This window comes from Anser cygnoides, chromosome 5 (assembly GCF_040182565.1).
Source record: "Anser cygnoides isolate HZ-2024a breed goose chromosome 5, Taihu_goose_T2T_genome, whole genome shotgun sequence".
Taxonomy (NCBI): Eukaryota; Metazoa; Chordata; class Aves; order Anseriformes; family Anatidae; genus Anser; species Anser cygnoides.
Genome location: NC_089877.1, coordinates 7139720 through 7158984, shown reverse-complemented (window position 1 = coordinate 7158984; position 19265 = coordinate 7139720). Strand labels below are relative to the sequence as shown.

The window sequence follows — 19265 nt, the reverse complement described above, 5'->3', positions numbered from 1 at the left end:
GAATGTAAATAAGTGGTCAGCCTTTATTGTTATTTTTATTGTTATTTTTATTGTTTTTATTTTTTATTTTTTGCTACAATAGTGTTCAGTTGCCCCAGTGAGTGATTTATCTGAGTGTGTGTTGACAGTTTCTCTTTTGTTTGTACCTGGGAACAATTGGAAATCGATTGCATTTCTTGAACCTATTGGAGAGTAACATGGAGTGTCTTGTCTGTAATGGTTGCTCCATGTGCTCCTTTTGTTAGAGTCTGCCTTGGAAATATTGTAGGGCCTTCCATCGCAGATGTCTTTTATTTTTAATTTACTTTTTAATTATTATCATTTAAGGTATTTTAGATCTTGTCTTGTCTTACCTGAGGATCCATAATAAGTCATTCAGTATCATTAATTTTTCTTACCTTTCCTTTTCATCATACTCAATAGAGTACGATGTGGTGTGGTAGTGGGGTGCTCTTCATCATACTCCATTCAGAACCCCCCACTGCACCAGAGCCCCCCAAAAGCAAACCTAAAACATCTATTCTTTGTCTCTTCAACAGAGAGCTCATTTGCTCAAGATTGTGAGACTGACTGACTGCTTAATCTGAGATTAGTCACTAATATGAGATTAGTCAGTTTTTGCTTTATGTTTTATTGGAAAATATCTTATTCAACAACTTGTTGCTACAGGAGCTAGTAGTCTTCAGATTTCATCAGTGCAGTCTTAGTTAATTCATGCACTGGAAAATAGCTAGGCAACCTCTTCAGCACAACAGCTGCGTCTGAATCAGTTGTTACCAGAAACTGGGTACCAACAAAAAGGTAATCTCTGTTGCAGTTGTAAAGAGAAGCCCCATTGAAATCTCCTGCAGCCGTTTTCCACAAACAAAAGTTGCAAAGTTTCTCTCCACCGGCACCTTTGGCTTGTCCTTTCATTCCCTCAGAGTTTTATAATAATAATTATTTTTTAATCTACTGGCATGATGGAGAGAGATCTATTTAAAGTGGTTATACATATTTGGCTTTGTTCTGACTCTGGTTCCATCAGGCTGTTCACTACAGAAAGTTTGACAACTTTACTCACTCTGTGTGAAAACGAGTGAAAGGCCCGTTCCTTGGTGTTATAGAAAGGGGTAAAGAGGTAGAGCGTGTGTGCATTTGTGTAAATTTGTGGTGGAGAGCGGGGAGGAGGAAGAGTTAGAAATGAAAAAGATGCTTCTAACTTCTGTGTTCGTTTTAAATAACGTGAGAAAAAATCCTCATGTGATCTACCTTTTCTGAACAGCTTTTCGTAATACTGAAATGTGATGGATGTTGATGGATTGATCAGAATGTACTGTTTTGGGAAGTGCAGAGTAAAGGGTCCATAATGTGTGTTAAACTGCAAAAGCTAATAAATTGTTTCTTGTGTGTTTGCTGCTAGGACACAAGACTTTTGCTTCTTGCTTTAAATGGAAAAACAAACAAGCGGACAGCTTCTCTATTGTAAATGGTTGGCGTTTAGGGAAGGATGTAGCTTTAGAATTGTAGTGATGGCTATGATTGCATTGTAGAGAGGAAGATTTAGTGTGTTTATCTCACTGTTTAGCGGGAACATGAAACCTTGTCTGAGTGAAAAATGTTGATGGTTTTATCGATAGTGCTCAGTAAACGGTAAAGTATATGCTGCCATCCATTATGTATGTTGTAAAATCATGTGTTGCCTTAATTAGCTGAAAGTTGTTGTACACTTGCTGGTATTTCACTTTCTCAAGAGTGTTTCATATAACTTTTAGTTTTTCAATTATTTCCCTTAGATGTTTGTGGCAGTTGAGAGAATTTTAAAATGATTCATTATTTTCATATTTTTTTGTGACTAGGTTAAATATTGATTTTTGTATTGTAACTCAGAACCAAAATTGCCAAGGGAATATTATACAAAGATAGTCTTTCAAAACAATTTATCATACATACATAGTTTGTGTTTAGAGAGCATGGTCAATGAAACAAAAGACACTAGCAAAATCCCAGGCAATGTATTCAATTGCATTGTAAGTCTTTGCAACATGACACTGTAGAGACCAAAAGAGTCAATGGGTTCAAGAAAGGATTAAGCAAATTAATTAAGGATGTGATTCCTAAATTGTATCCTGAGCTCTGGGAAATGGATTTTGTTTCCATTTCTGTCTGTGAATGGCTCTGCCACCAGAAAAATTATATACCACCTCTTGGACACTGTTCTACTAAAAATCTAGTATCTGACATATCTGACCTTTATTTGTAAGAATATTGACTTGGGCACAAACATTTTTCAAGCTATGGTCAAAAACTCAACATGATTTTATTTGATTTTGATTTTAGGAAAACAGAGTACCTTCTCTTGCCTAATTTACACCATCATGGGTGCTGAGGTAAAAAAGACATTATTTTGGCAAAAGAAAAAGACGATTTTAGTTATCTAATTAAATAAATAATAATTTAAATGAGGAAAACCTAAGCCATCTATTTTAAAGTATTATGGATTAGTGTTGTAGTAAAAAGAAAGAGTAGATAAGTAGGTAAAATGAAAACTTCAATCATTGTTATGTTAGGTTTTTCATAACTTGAAAAAGCCTACATATAGAAATTCAGATTTATTGTTTAAAAAAAAACAAGTCTTAGTCACACTTTGAATAAAAGAGAAATAGTAGAATATAATAGAGATTTAAACCCAAATCTTTAATCAGCTTTGTAATTGTTATCTGCCATTTTATTAATCCTCTTTTCAGGGTGAGGTTTACCATTCTTCCTCAGTGCAGAAAATACCTTCAGCTGCTGGATTTGGCTGAATTGGTCTAGTGCTTTTGCTAGAATTATTTGCCTGTAATCATCACTGGAAAATGCTCTAACACATTTGGCGGGAGTTTTCTCCCTCTCTCATTGCAGCTGTTCAATTCTGTGTGAAGAATTAAATACTAATTTCAAAAGGCATTGGCATTCAGGGGTTGCCCCTGCCAGCTGAGTGCCCTAACCCCAAAGCTACAGATTCGTTTTCATGCAGTCTGTTGTTCCAGTGAATATTTCAGTGTTCTATGTTAAGTTGAACAGCTTGAAAAGGACTTACTTAGGACTTACTTTGAGAGATCTGTTGCAGCATAGTAAAAACATCTTACCTGTCACGTAAGAGAAGCAGAATGCAGTTCAACATGGAGACATTAGATACAGGGTACATTTGAGCTAGTCATTTCACCCCATTATGAAAGTCATAATTGCAGTAAACTCAGGTAAGGAACCATTGGTCCCATGCAGCTCTTTACTGTTTTTTTTTTTTTCTATTTTTTTTAACCCAAATTCCCTTGTGATTCCTTTACTTTTTTTTTTTTTTCCAAAGATGACAAAATGAAATATTTACTGATTTGTTGAAAACCTGAAAATATTTTAGTACTTGATGGGAGAGGAAAAAAGAAAAAAGGAAGATTTTCATTCTGAGACTATAATTCTCACAGTGTGGATTGATGCGCTCTTGCCTTCTAACTTGCAGCTGAAAACTCTCCCCAGCCAAGCATCAAGAGCAGGAGAGATGGGAGTTTATCCGTTCATCTCTCCAGTGTAAGAACTCAAAAATACGGGGGGCCTGTTCAAGTGCCAAATAATATCTTCCATGTGTGAAATTAAAAAGGGAAATTAAGTGCAAGAAAATACTGTTGAAAGTTCCAAGTGTAATAACAAAAAACATAGAATAAAACTTTTAGTTTTTTTTCAGTAACTTTTTATTTCTATATCTATGGACCTATTGTCTGTTGCTTTTGAAGCTGTCCACTGGAACAATAGAAAAAGAGGCAAGAGGGTTAAGAATTGAAAAAAATAAACTGCATTTTTTTAGTATCAAAAAATATTAATTGAGAAAGTTTGGTACTCAAAAATTGGAGGGTATTCACATTTTTAATTAAAAAATAAATGAACATTTATAGTATCTATAGTCAAACATTAACTGTTTGTGTGTGTGTAAGCATCTATACACACACAAGTGTGAGTTGGTTGTTCTGTAACTAATTGCTATAGTATTTTCTCCCTTAATGTGGAAGACTGATAGTCACAGTTTCTGGGATCTGCTCTGTATTTTCCCACCTATCCTTGATGCGCTTCAGTCTGTGTATCTGATAATAATTTATAATTCTTTTCTGTAAAAGCTTCTTTTCTGTATAATCTTAACAGTTTGAAATTAGTGGAGCCAAGGTTGTATATCATAGTGCTGCATTAGTATTGCAGACAGAATCATCTTGATTTAAAAATAATCGGCATGTCTCAGCATCTCTCGATTCTATCCGCGTTCTAGTATGAAGGCTGGCTGGTTGTGTCCTGCAGGCGAGTGAAACCTCCCTATTCTTTCTGTATAGAATTGATAAGTGCTTGTCCTTCTCGATTCTGTCCAGCCAAATTGATCTCACCACTTTCACATCTTCTCTGGAGAAATCTGAGGAAGAAAAGTATATTCTTTTGAAATGCTCCTCCCAACCCTGGTTAACTGGAGGTAATAAAGTCTGAACATCTAAATTGTTGAGCCTGGTGAAGTTACTACACAGCGTTTTACCGAGATACACTGTGTTTAAAATTGACTTGCAAGCTTTTATGTTCACAAGTCTCTGCATACAGAGCTCAGAAATGGATTTTTTTTCCATTCCTTTGGACTCGTTGAAATTCTTTCTGCCCTGGCACATGGGTATAAAAACCTAGTGATGTCTCTTTCCTCTCTGTAAATGAGATAGATCAGACACCTTTGAAGCAATTTCTTAAAACATTGGTGTAATTCTGTCTCTTGAATGTAATAAAGTGCAGGGTCACAGTCACAAATTTCCAAGTTGCATATTAGTAAGATTTAGTTAATTGCATGATGACGACTTCTTAAAAGCAATTAGGTCAAAGTTTTTATTTAAATATTGCACTGACCTCCATATGCAAGCTTAAGGTCCATACATGTGTTGGGTAATTATTTTATCACTAATAAAGTAAAAGTATTATTTAAAAGATTTCAACTTAGAAATATTCAGAAATAATTCAGATCTAAGCCAATTAGACTAATTTCCTGGGGGTATTTTTGTCAGCTATGTCAGTTTGTGTTCTTTAATTGAACATAGTCATACGAGAGTAAACATCAGGCTTTTATTTCTCATGTAATAGGTTTTGCCTTGCCTTATAAATAATTCTAGTAGAAAAAGTAGTGTCTAAGTATACTAAGGTGTGTGCAGGGATATTGGGAGTACTGACAAGTTTGTTATTACATTTTTTTTTGTCGGAATGTTTGTAAATGAGCACAATCATCATTGATCCCATTGGCTTTTTACTCTGCATGATGCTGGATGTTTTTTTTTGTGTGGGTATCTGCTTAGCAATAGCCAATTGTCAGTATTTAGGTATCTTAGTTATCCAAGTACTTGTTTATTTGCATTTAAAAACTGTAGACAAGTTAACTCTTTAAGCTAGAAGTGCTTTGATCTGTTGGAAAAACAGTTTGAGAGGAAGAGTGGGGGAGTGAGGCATGGGAGCCCTGTTCAGAATAGCTGGCTGCAACAGTTTCTGCTTCAAAGTCTAGAAAACTGTGAGGCGAAATGTTTTCTGTTCAACAGATCTTTCTGCCCATTCACAGCCAATTTAGTTGAATCTGCTGACTGCTGCTTGAAGTGTTAGCTACCAGAAGCAGACAACATATGCGTTTCAGAAACAGAAAAACTCTGCTTTTAAAGTCTGTTTTCATCTCCTTTGAATGTTTCTCCCATGGGCTTAGGTTTGGAACTAACTGAGCACAGCTTTCCCTCAATGCATTCTTAGAATTTTATTTTTATTTCAATATGACAACTACACCTACATAACTAGAATTACTGTTGCATAACCCTTAGAAACCTGTCGTAATTGAGCTCCATTTCGCTGGTGCAAGTTCTTGTTTATCTCATTCTTAAGTAATTGCAAATAGAATTTGGTCCTTCTGTCTGCTGTCAAATAGGACATATACAGCAGTGACATCTACAAAATAAATGTCTGCTATTTCAAAATATGTTTTCTATACTTTTTAGGGGATTTTTTTTTTGGGGGGGGGGTTGGTTATTTTGTTTTTGTTGTTGTTTGGTTTGTTTGTTTTTAAAAATAAATCTAATTATTTACTGTGTGACATATCAACATTTGAAAGATGTCTCTACACCTCTTCAAGACTTTGCCTATGGAACTGCTTTAAAACTACTGAGTCATGTAGTGTGCTTGAAGATGGTTACGTTATTCCTGAATTTAACCACATCTTCAGCAAGCCCATCACTTTTCATGATGGATACTGCATGGTTTTATGAGAACATTGACCTCTTAAGGGGGATACATGCTGAAGTAAACATCTATCTACTTATTACTTACTAAAATGATGAAATGCCTCCATTGTATTCTTGCAATTAAAAGGTCTGCCAAGTTTGGTAGACTCCAGACTGAGTGACTTTTTTTCTTCCCCCAGTATATTTTTACTCTCTGCCATGTAAATTTTAGCTAGATTCATTGCCAAGAGCAACATTCATGAGCAATCTTAAAAAGTATAAGTATTGAAAATGCAAAAGAAAAAATAGGGGATGAATTAAAACCGTAAGTACTATACATTAAGATGTAAAATTAAGTAATTCCTTTTCTTTTGCTTTGTATGCAGGAAATGTAAAATAAAGAACAGTCACATCGGACCTGTTAATTAGTTTATTCTTTTTGTGTGTATAAATCAGTTAGTCATCACTTTACCACTTTTTTAAAGTCACCACTTTTACCTCCTCTCTCTTTCCCCTTGTTGCTGAGGGCACACCATCAAGCTCTGCTTTTTGCCTTTCCTGGGATAAGCACAGTGAGACTTATGCCCTGTTTTCTCACTGATTTTTATTTTTGAGCTAGCATAATTCAGTTTTGCTTACACTATTGAGAACCCTCAAACTGTATCTGAAAGTAATGTTATTCAGTCGCTGTACACTTATTTCTTAATTGGAGTAAAAACATTTATATATTTTTCTGTTAAATATTTTAAAATATTAGTTTTAAGAATATTATTGCTATTAATTTGAGATTTAATACTTGAATACATTTTTCCTTCTTTTCACGTGATATTTAAGTAACATCATGGCATAGCTATACACACCAAAAGTAAGTTACTATTCTATTTTTTTCTTTCTGAATTTCATATTTTAATACCTTAGATTGAACTATGTTAAATCTCTGTTTTCTGTGGGATCTTTAAGTCAATATAGGTAATAGTCTTATTAACATATATAATTAGAAATTCTTGTTAGGATTGGTTACATATTAAGTAATGAATAAGTAATAAAGATATCTGGCTCAGCAAATTAGGAGTTACTTAATTAAAGACAAGTGGTTGAAGCCAGTTCTTTTTCCCTCAGTGTTCAGCTTTGAAAAGACTATTTCTGTGATTCACTAATTCAGTAATGCGCTATTTGCTGCACCTCTACCTTAAAAATAACTCCTTAAAGCTCCAAAAATCTCAGAAATAACACAGAATGCCTGTGGAGGAATCTTGGTCTGAATGTGCAGTCTGATCCTGTTTTCAAGAGATCTTTCTGGTTTTCTAAGAAAGAACGTGAACGCCCATTGCTCAGGAGGGTCTGTTCTGGTTTGAAAATGAATCAACACATGGTTTGGGCTGTCAAATGAGTATAAATTATATGGAGTTGTTTCAATGTTCTTCACTGAGAAGAAGATTAAGATTACAATTGAAGTATATTGACTAACTGCAGTTCTTATTTTTCCTAGACAGTAGTTCGGATATCTTGAAGCTCTTTGCCTGATAGTATGCTGCAGTTCACTCAATTCAAATGAAAAGTGCATATAATTTGTATGGTTACTTTCTCATGTGAAATATTGCTGACTATTAAGGAAGCTTTAATATTAATATATTATTTTTTGTTTTTTTTTTTTTTTACTTTGTACTTCACGGGTTTTAATCTGATAGCAACACATTAATGGAAACAAGATTTAATGGTTTGTTAGAGAATCAGGCATGGCTTCCAAATTTTTACGAACCGTATGATAAGCCTGTGCACACGCTGGATTTTTGCTAGGGCATTCCACAAAGACAGACAACTTTGGCATATGTAAAATTAGTAATTTTATATTTTAACAATAATTTTATAAATATCTAATATTATAGATATGTAATATTTAATTATCTTGAATCTTAATTTCCAAGACTGGCTTTTTGATGAAAGCATTAAGATTGTACGCTTTTTATGAGTAGCAATTGACAGTGAGGTTCTGGCCCATAAGAGAGGCCAGGAGCCTGTCATGATCCGATCATGTATTAGAGATCATGCTTTTATTCTAAAATGGCTGCAATTCTAACCCAGAATCAGGAGTGTTAGAATGATTTTTCTCCTCACATAACAGTTTTCATTAAGGAGCTGCGGCTGCTGTAAGGTCTTAATGGAAGAACTGGTCTCAAGGTACTCATTATTTGAACCCTGAGTTCTTCCTTCTTTCATCTTCATATAATGAGACCCAGCATTATACCTACGGTTTCACCAGACTTCTGGGGGCTTAAACAGTATTTGTTCAGTTAGCTTTCTCTGAAGTAGCTGGGAAAGGGCTTTGTGTGTTGAGCAGAGTAATAAATAGTCTGTGAAAAGAATGAAGAAGAGCAAAGAATATAATAGATAACTAGAACAGCGAATGGAATTTTCGGTTGTTAATTCCCCTTGTGTGGAGATCACGGTACGTGATACTGCAGGTAAAAATCAATTAAATACTTAGTTTGATAAAATTTCCATTATCACAAAGTTCCTAGAATCTCAAAACTCTGAGTCATCAGGGAAACTAGGTCTTGATGATAAGGAAAGATGAAGAGAGAGGAGAGGGAAATTGTTGGAAAGGCAGTAGTTCCCTTTAGTATCCTGGCATTGATCTGTACCAGTGTATTTCCATTTCTTCCTGTATCTATTGATCCCTGTAAAATCATGGAGTACTCCATCTTGAAAGGTCTCATGACTATGAATTTCTGTTGCACTTCTCTGATTTAAGTACTTGCCTTCCATGAGAAGGAGCTTTAATCAGAAACCTGGTGGTTTTTGTTTGATTGTCTCTTTTTTTGCTGTCGTTGTATTACTTCAGTAATCATACATGAAGAAATAAAAGCTGATAGACAAAACATGTTCTTTATATAATCCCACAGCTGACTGCTAACATGCAAAGAATGACTTAGGGCTCCAACCCATGAGAAAAGCGTTGTTGCCTCTCTGCATCTCCTTAGTGCCTGGTGCTTCTGGCAGAAACCTTTTAGAGAGGCTATTGCCTCTCTAGTGATGAGAGGACAGGAAAAGAGGGTGGAATTGATGGGTACAACTATTGAAGAACCACACCTTCCTTCATATAATCAGGGTAGGAAAAATTAGTGGGCAATTTAATGCAAAAAAAAGAGCTGTTGGTGCCAGTGACTTCTGTATGAAAATTTGAACACCAGGAACATGTAAAATGGAGCCAAGTACATGACACAAGCTCCAGGAGATAGCCCTAAATCAGAACTGAGCTCTAACCAGATATTAACACTTAAAGTTAACTACTCTCCTAAACTCCGTGCTTCCAATATGGGAAAGTCTGCTTGCCATCAATACCAATGAAATAATGTGTTTAATATGTTTCCTGTTACTATGACTTTGTGTTTTTCTTTTTTAATTATTTTTTTTAATGTGCATGTACAACTAATATAGATCGCAGTTTAATCTGAAGTAAAATTGCTCCTTTTCCTGTAAAATTCATTACTACAAAAATTAATAAAATTACAGTGTAAATAATACTGATTTCTCCCTCTAAACAAGAAAACATACTGGATCAAAACAATGGTGTATCTTTCCTTCCCTCTGTTACCTTCCTTCAGGTACCACAGCAGGTGTCAGAATATGTAGCACTATGTAGACTCATAAAATCATTTAGGTTGGAAAAGACCTCTAAGTTCGTCGAGTCCAACCATCAGCCTAGCATTGCCAAGTATTCCTTTACTATTTCAGACTGATCCTCAGGATATATATTTTAAGAAGCTATCCTCTTTGATTAATTTGTGAGAGGTGATTTTTAAAAAATCTTTACCAGTGCCTGAGTTCGAAAGGAAGGCAGCTGAATACAGATTGTGTCATATTCAGAGGGTAGCGGTGGTGGTTTGCCAGGTGGCAAAGCTTTTTATAATTTAGGGTGTGGTTTTTGTCATTGTTTTTGGGCTGTTATTTAATTATTTATTTTTAGCTTTTTTGTTGTTGTTGCAGATTTGTTTTTGTGTCCTTTTTATTTCTCTCTTAAAAAATGCCTCCAAAGTCTTTATTCTTCCCTAGCCACAGACAGGGGTTTGCTATAGGCAGCCCTTTGGCAGGGAGCCATACAAATGGATGGAATGTCTTGGGCCAAAACAAACACAGATTGTAACATTACTGTAAAGATATTCCAGCAGAATTAAAGAGTCCAGTGGATTTGCTGTGAGTTTCTACCACTGCAAGCGGGATCAAAATCTTGATCTGCAGCTGCTGAGAGGTTCTTTTCCCTAATGTGAGGAAAACTCTTAAGTGCAAAAGAGATTCTCTCAATTTATAGTGTGACTTCTATGCTGGCTGTACAGTATGAAAAATTGTTTTCCTCAGTTATCAAAAATGTTTTTCTTCTCACTTTTTGATCTTCAGACAGGAAAATAAATTTTGTCATCTTCAATAACAAGAAAGAAAAAAAGTCTCACAAATACTAGTAGTGCTTTTTGTAGTTGGTACTTTGCTGTTGTGCCAAATAAAAGCTTTTAAAAACATGAGAGAAGAAATTAGCATTTGTGTGGCTCAAAACTCTTAGCAATTTGGCACTTGCAGAGTTCCAAATTATAGTATTTGTAAGCTACTATTAATAATATGAGTTTATTACTGTCTATAGGCTTTAGAATTTTCTAAATAGAGAAATTAATTGGTCATTAGTAGCATTTATTTGAAGTAATAACTATTTTCTGTGACTTGGTTTTTCCTATCACTTGATGTAATATTTAATGGAGTTTATTTTCTATGTTGTGTGTATTCCAAGCTCCTTAACATTTCAGAAAGTAGAAATGAGGTGGGTAGAAAGAAAGTTATCATCTTGAGAGGTTTTTTCTATTAAATATATTGGTGAAAAAAGCTAAAGCTCACTAAAATAGCAAATTTCAGAAGAATGAAAAAGAATTAGAAATTATTTTTATTTAGGTATTATTCAATTAACAATTATACTCCTTCATTCAGTAATTAAAACATTGTCAGAAAGTAAAACATTATCTGCTCTGGACAGACAGTTCACTGATGTCTTATAGCAAAGAAAAAATATTTGTCTGCAAAATCAGTTAATTTCATTTCTGTTCCATGACTGCGTGAAGCATGTGTGTATATATATATATATACACACATATATATATACATATAAATGGTCTTGAATTTTTTTTTAGTATTTCCAAAGTTTAGAAACAATATTCCTGAAAAAATAAAATAAAAAACCCCAGTGTCAATATAAATTAATTAGGGTAAAGAAGAAAATACCAATAATTTTCTTTGGCCAGCTGAGCACATTGTGTGTCATCTTCCCACTTAGCAGGTGCCACTCTGCATAAAATAAGGTGTAGAACTGGAGGCTCCAAGAAACAAATAAGGCAGCACATGGATCAGGAACAGAAATTTTGGATGTTAGAAAGTTGGTGGAGCAGGAGAGCAGCTGGAGGGACTTCCTCCACCTGTGATACCAGCTGGGGCTGCAACCCATGCCTTTGCTGGCACAAAGTATTGTCCAGAATGGTTTAATGAGCTTCAGGTGAGCTGGATGAGGAGGCATGGTCTCACCCCAGGTGGCAAGCACTCACGTACCCTGGGTTGAGGGCATGCCAGCTTCTTCATTGCTGACTAGGGATGTGCCTTTGCTACAATTTTAAAGAAACACGGGCATATAGAAGCAAGTTAAAAATACAGGTGGGTGCTGAAGGTGTCTTTTAATAATTTAGTTAAAATCGTGTGCTGTCCTGATGTTGTAGATGATTATATTGTTAATGTTTGCAAAACATCTAAGTATTTGTCCGAACATGAGTTTGGATCTGTTGTAATTTCCTCCAACTGTTCATGTATTTCATAGTCTTTATTTTTAAACTGTGACTGTAATACAAAAAAATATACATTTTTTGTTACCATTTGTGTTGGAGGGGAATGATAGTGAAGTATGAAAATAATTCGGTCTTTTTCATAGTAGTTGGGGTGGACTGGATAACTTTCTAGTCTCTCTAAACCTGAGTCCCTCCAACTGAACAGGATGATTCTTCTGTACAACTGTTGTGTACTTGATTGATTTTATTAGAGAGTGTATAGTCCGAGGGTGTTTTTGAGATACACTAGAAGTGGATGAGAAAATCTTACCATGTTTTTGTTTAAAATGTGTCTCCCCTATTTGCTTGGAACCAAGAAAAAATGATTATATGGTACAAAAAAGGTATCTTTGTCTTTAGGCCTTCATTATTTTTTCCTTTCTGCTTGCAGGATTTATTTAATGGAAGGTTCAGGCTTTTGTATTGTTCTCATAAAACATGCATTGTATTTGCTCTTGCTAATTTTTTTTTTTCCTTTTGTATGTGTTTTCTTTGTATACATTCTGCCTTTCACTTCTTTGTTTGTGTCAGTAGCTTGCTGTCCTTCTTGGAACAATTAATTCTTTCAGAAGCACCTTTAGAAACTCCTACCTAAATTTGGAAATAATGATTACTTCACAGAAGATTGCTACGTTTTACTTAAGAAGTCAGCAATATCTTAGAACTGATATTAAAAAAAAAAAATCTTTCTTTGCATCTGCAATTTCTTTATGAATAAAAGTCGATAAAGAATGCAGTAAACATGGTTTTTTAAGCTTTTGTGACTTGAGTTGGAGTACTTGCTTCTTCTCCAGTATTGTTCTTGCTTTCATGCAGCTGAGCAATGCAATAGAGATATTTTTACATTCAAAACAATGAAGGTGTTAACTCAATGAAGTTAGCTAATAATGACTGTTTTATTTTCTTGCCAAAGAAAAGTGGCAATGTCTCTTCTTAGTCTCACGCTTGAAATCCACTGAAGCCTTGTTTCTTAATTTGGTGATCACATGCATTATTAGTTCATGTAGGTTGATAAAGTACGTTGTCCCAGTAGAGCGCAGGACATGGTAACTCTGCAGACAGATGGTGTGGCTTGTTCCTGGTAAAGTTCTTATTGTAAGACTGGTTGGTGCTGGGAAGTAACAGGGTGTCTGGACTTCATTTTGAGGTCCAGGCCAATGCACAGGTGCCTTTGTTTTGATCTCTCTATAGGCAAGATTGCATCAATATTGCATCTCTTCATAAAGCATGGACCTTGATGCGTTGTAAAATGAGGTCGCTTCTTTCACTTGCAGGTGCTATGTGCATTTAATATCCATATTTTAAATATCAGTCTTGGGAAGGGGACCATTTTGCTTATTGGGAAACCTGAGTGGAGGATGTCTTTCATGCTGTTCAGATCATGTGGCAGAGTGGCAGGTACTCTCATTGATACTGTCAAGTAGAGAAGATTTACGTTGCTCTACCTTGAAGAAATTCAATTGAAAATGTGGAATCACAGGGGATTTTGTTGTTGCTGCTTTCTTAAAAGAAAGAGGTAAGGCATGCTTATGAAATGCAGTATATTAAACGATGTGTCAAAAACAGGCAATATACTTGCGAGGTTGATTTTGTTTTGTCTGCTTGCGGTGTGTTGTCGTCCCCCCCCCCCCCTTCTTTTCCTCTCCTTGGCCAGGAAACTGAAGTAGCTGGGTGCTGGTTTGTATATTTATTTATTTCTAAGTCTTTTAAGAGGTTTCCACTGGATTTCTTGCATCTAAACCTTACAGCAAGTACATTCTAGCTATCTACCTTATTCCTTCTACTGAATTTCACTGTTACCTTTGAGTTACCTCCTGGAAGCAGTGGGATGTCGTCTTTGTTTTTATTTTCTTCTTTGGGTACCCTGCTTCTTATAGTAAGACAAAGGATTGACTTTGTTAGATTATTTTCTTCCCTCTTAAGGTTTTTATATACATATGAACAAAACTTTAAATTCTTAGGGTATTCTCATGGGGGTTTGGAGGCTTATCACTCACTCATGGGCAAGGCAACAACAACAGACATGGTACTACAGGATTGTTCCCTATAGAGGTTGGGTTTTCCCACTGCCACCTTATTGGAAGTATGAGCCGACTGTGAGTTGACAGATAACCACCCCTTTGAAGAGTCTTGCTGACGTACTTTGTGGAGAAAATAAGGTACAATGATGAGTGAAAGCTTGTATCAAGCTCTGCTGTGTTAGAGCTGTGAGCAGATAAACTGTTCTTTAATGGATTGGTCCTTCAGCTAAGAACTGTGGAATATCAGTCTTATACCTGAATTGCTGTGTATCTAATATCCTTATCTGTTTCCAAGCAAGTCACTATTCTGTGCTATAATGCAATATCAAACAAAATGATGCAGGGCATGATGCTACGTGAGTATTATAGAACAGTTATACCTTACTGTTTTTGTCTATAAATACTTATGGTCTGAAAGAGTGCTAAACAAGAATAGGTTTCTTTTTGTTTTTTTTTTTTTTTTAAAGTCATACCCTAATATGACTTAAATTCCCTGTGTAAACTCTCAAAATAAAATGAATGGTTTATGAGAACAACCAGGAAAGTGCCAGTAACTCGACCATTATTCATGGTGTGGACTACTAAATCAGTTGTCGGAATCAAATGCTGCCTGTTCTGATTCTCTTTGAGAACAGAGTTCCTACCATTGTATGGTAAATAAAAACCACCGCTACAAACTACCTGCCATTTCCTTCCATGCAGGTGACCTTCTTTGTTTGTGTTTTTATTTTTATAAGTATTGTGGTTGTGTTTCCAAAGGAAAAATCAAGCTATTTAGTAGTTACTAAGTACAGATCAGCTGCTGTCACTCAAGGTTAATGCTCGTGCTGATGTCCTCTGTGGATAAGGCTGTTTTTGCTGCATTAGCAAGCTGAATCTGTATATTATCAACAGCTGAATAGATGAGGCATAGAAGTAAATGCTGAATATGTGCAAATCAAACTAATGCATAAAATCACAAGTGAAACACGGTATCTTAAAATTTGCCATTTTCTCTTTGTAATAAACATGGTTTAACTCTATCTCCTGCTTATGCTAATTTTTGATAAGGCTGCATTATCGCTTCTAAAATTGCTATATACTGCTTCTTTAATCTTCATGTTATAAATGGATCGTGAAATTCAGTAATAGAAAGCAGAAAAGGCAGTCAGGCCATGGATGGCAGTGATGGCTATAGATGAAGAAGAGATAACTAGCCATCACTGTAAAATCAGATGATTTTTTCCCTTCCTGACACAACAGTTCCAGCAATCTTTCGATAGAATTATAGGAAATCCTTCACATTCTGCTTATTTATCTCTGCAGTTGGAGGTTTTAAACAAAATGGAATATGTAACATTGATAATGTTGAGAAATAACTTTTCTAAAAGCCTCAACAGGATGGCTTTTTGCATTGTTACGCTTAGCAAATTAAATATGAATTTTATTTACATGAGCAAAGATTTAATTTTTATAAACTCAGGCACAGCTATCTTTGTATACCTTAGTGTTTTCATACCTTTTGTCTTTCCTAACAAGAATGTCTTTGCTTTCCTGCAGCTCATGGAAACAAAAGCATTTGGGGGATTAGGATTATCCCATTTATCAAATTGTAAATTAATAATATGATGTCATTTTGATTAAGGTTTTCCATTGCTCTCTGGCAAGACAAACAGTTGAAACTGTATACAATTTACAAATAAAGGGGTTGATTTATCTGATTCAATAGCATGAGTAAAGCTTACGTGACTGTATTTAATATTTTTACCTTACGGGATAGAAGATGGTTTACACTCTGGCTCTTATTAGAAATAAAGCTTAATGGAAAGCACTAAATGCATTACACTGAATCGTTTTTTTTTTTTTTTTTTTTTTAATCAGTCTTACGTGGAGTCTGGAGAAAAAAACTCTGCCTGGCTGTTGAGGGATTCCTGGTAGTAGCAATCAGGCAGCAACAGGATGTGTGTGCAGTGATGACAGAGGGAGATGCAAGGGAGGGGGAAAAAAGGTACTCCTTTAATTTTGGTGTGTTAACCTGGATGTGTGAATCTGGTGTGGTTGTTGTAGAACAGTAAAATATAGAGTGAAATCACAACAGTATTGGAAGAGACAGCTTATTTTCCTGTGAGGCCTAGAAGGTACCATTTGCCATAAAATGTGACATTGATAATTTAAAAAAATAAATCTCAGGGCATCCATTCCTCAAGTCTGGAAACCAGCCTTATTTTTAATGTGTGAAGGAGACTTGAAAAATCTGGATTTCATTGGAGCATGAGTGAATGCAATGCTGACAGTTATCTCTTGTATTGGAGAGCTTCCAGTTCAGATGTTTCCACTCATCTAATTCAGTAGTGTGTTTTGGAAAGAGCAAAGATTAGTCTGATCCTGCACTAGAGAGGAAAAATTCCTTCTGTCTTTGCCAGCCAGCTCAGCACTTAAAGTGCTGCTGTCAGGTATCATCTAAGTGAAACTTAATGATTTGGTAGATTAATTCTGAATGGCATCCATGTAAAGAGTTATGTAGACTGTGTAACCACAATTAAGTTTTTTGACTTGCATTGAATTTTCTGGGTAAGGGTTATTCAGCTCTGACTTTTAGCCTCTCTAATTACACTTCAAAATAAAAATAATTATTTAAAATAGTTTTTTTAATAAAAAGACATCTTTTGACTTATTTCCCCTAAGCTATGTGTCAGATTCTATTTACAGCTGATGCTATGCAGTGTGCTTAGTTTTGTGTACAGGGTATATATTTCAGAAGCTCTGTATATTCATTAACTCATTTTTTACATTATTCTAATGTTATCCTCAGGAAAAAATTTTTTCCTGGTGATTTGTGCCGAAGTATGTCATTGATACTTTTTGTTCAGTTATAAAAATAAAGAAAAAAGGTCAGACAGCCATTTCTTTTAGTACTTAAATTAGAACTCATTTTCTGTAAATGGCGAATGTTCCACAAGTGTTTTCAAACTATATAGAAAATGTGTGAAATTACACATACATACGCACATGGTTAAATGTTCAACACTGGTTTACATTCTGCTAAATGTTTGAAGACCATTTTGTATGTGTGAGGCTTTCCTTGCAGGGAAGAAGAGTTGTTAAGTAGAAGGAAACTTGTTTCTGTGTTTAACTTGAATTTGAAATTTTTGCATCTTGAACAGCCTCATAAAACAAGACATTCGAGCATTAAAGAATGCTTCAGGGCTATGAAATCAGTAAGTTTGTTTCTCTACTCTCTTTAAGAGGCTCCTTTTAAGTACTGCAATCCTTTATTTGCCTTATGGCACTATATTAAGTGTAGCTGCTGCTTAATGTTTCTTACATGCCCAATAAAAGTGTGTGTATATTTATTCTATAAACACACAGAAAAATTGAGCAAGAAAACTCCAATGCAGGAATCCGGAAAAGTAAACGTAAAATATAAATTTTTGTTGTGTGTTTGTTTTACTTCATTGTTGCTTATTCAAGTAGTATAGAGGTCATATTTATGTCCTAGTAAGCTCAGCAGTGAAGTGCAAGACAGTTCATACTGTATCTTCTGTTAGGCAAAAACTCATGAATTGCCTCTGTTCTTCAATACACTAAGCCTCAAGTAGAAGAATTAAATTTTTATTTGAAGGCAAATAATTTTAAATAAATTAATTCTAAAAAGCCCAAGATACAGCTGAAGCACCGCTCCAAAACTCGTTTATTTCCAAACCTAATGAAGTTATGCCATTGTGAAATAGCAGCACATAATGAACAATTATCTTTTGCAAGTTTAGCTTGTTGAGGTATTTCTTAATTTCTGAGTGTGAATTGTATTATCAGAGCAAAAAATTATGTAGTTTTTGTAAACAGGTATATTGTTTAAAATATGACACTCTAGAAATAGTAATGCATAACAAGCACACCTGGCCCTTGACTTACGTATGAGGTCTTAGCTCATGAAAAATAATTACAAAGGTTTAAGTAATTCTGAGATGTTAATTGCCAAGGTTAAAGTATAATCTCTTTTGGGAAGATGCTGTGTGTAGGGTTTTATTTATTTGAGAGAACTTAAATCTCTTGTATTTCTTCCTCCTACCCTTTGGAAACCCTGTGGAAAATAGAGACAAAGAATCTATGTATTTATTAATTTTTGGCTGAGATGAATCAGAAGGTGAAACCAGAATAGGAGAGTTTTATTTGGCTGACCACTTGGCCCTCCCTCTGGGAGGGAGAAGGTGAATTCCTACGGTGTTCTGACAGGTTTACTAACAAGAAAATGTGTGTACTATGGACTTAAAGTATGAGAACTGGAAGGAATCAAATGATGGAATAAAGAATATAAAATAGGGTATATGTGTATGTCCATCTATGTTAAAGGACAAATATGTGTGAAACCCAAGTTAATTGCCTTTATGTTTTTTAAAAATAAAAAGGCCAGGACTTTGTTAGATTTTGTCATTGGCTTTTACTTCCCGGAAGATAGTTTTCAAGATTCCTAAAACAGAAGAGCAGAAGTTTGAGCATTCAAATAATTTTAGCACCTCAAATGATGACCTCGCATCTAAACCGTGTCCTTATGTTACATCTGTTACAGCATTATATAGTGGATAAATTTTAAAACTTTCTATCCACTGTTCAGAAAGTTGCAATCCAATTCCTGCAGAGAAAGTTTCCATCCTATGTCAGGCTTTGGTTCTTCCCTTACTTGCAACATACCCCTCTCAAAGTTGTTTTCAGGTGTTTTTTGTTCCACATGCCTGTTCTTAAATGACAGTAAATGCCCTGTTGTCCAGGGAATGCAAAGTAGTTAGCATGTCTTCGCTGCTTAGTAGCAGAGAAATAATAGAGAATGGCATTGGCACTGAGAAATTAATGAAGATTTTTTTTCAACCATTATCAAAAAAATCACACAGACTGGCTTATTGTCAGCGAGATGCCAAATTATTTATAAATTGAGCATTTCTTTATGGAAGTTTCTTATTAACAATGCATGTAAGTTATGCAACTTACCAGAAACAATTTCTTTTTCCAGACAGAATCCATAAACAGTGGTTAATAAGGGTTTTGTACACCTATTTCTGCCAAGAGATTATTTGTCCAGTGTTGGATGGCCGATCTAGCTTTGAGTAATTACCTTATTATATTATGCGGTAAGTAAACTCCTTCAACATGGGAAAGCTGAGGTGCCGTTGATAGCTGTTTATACTTACCTT

General features: G+C 35.1%; 1 protein-coding gene across 3 annotated transcripts in view; it reads left to right on the top strand.

Annotated features, from left to right (window-relative positions):
• Nucleotides 1–19265, top strand: part of LOC125179843 (serine/arginine repetitive matrix protein 3-like) — a 141501-nt gene that overhangs the window by 110061 nt on the left and 12175 nt on the right. Inside the window, exons 10-12 of one of the 3 annotated variants that reach the window (XM_066997916.1) lie at nucleotides 15961–16087; nucleotides 17244–17297; nucleotides 19085–19202. The exons of 1 other annotated variant lie outside the window; for it this stretch is intronic. The gene's annotated coding sequence lies outside the window, so the exon portion shown is untranslated. Of the gene's footprint in view, nucleotides 1–15960; nucleotides 18544–19084; nucleotides 19203–19265 lie in introns of those variants that run through there. One more of the 3 variants, XM_066997917.1, reaches the window with a different exon arrangement.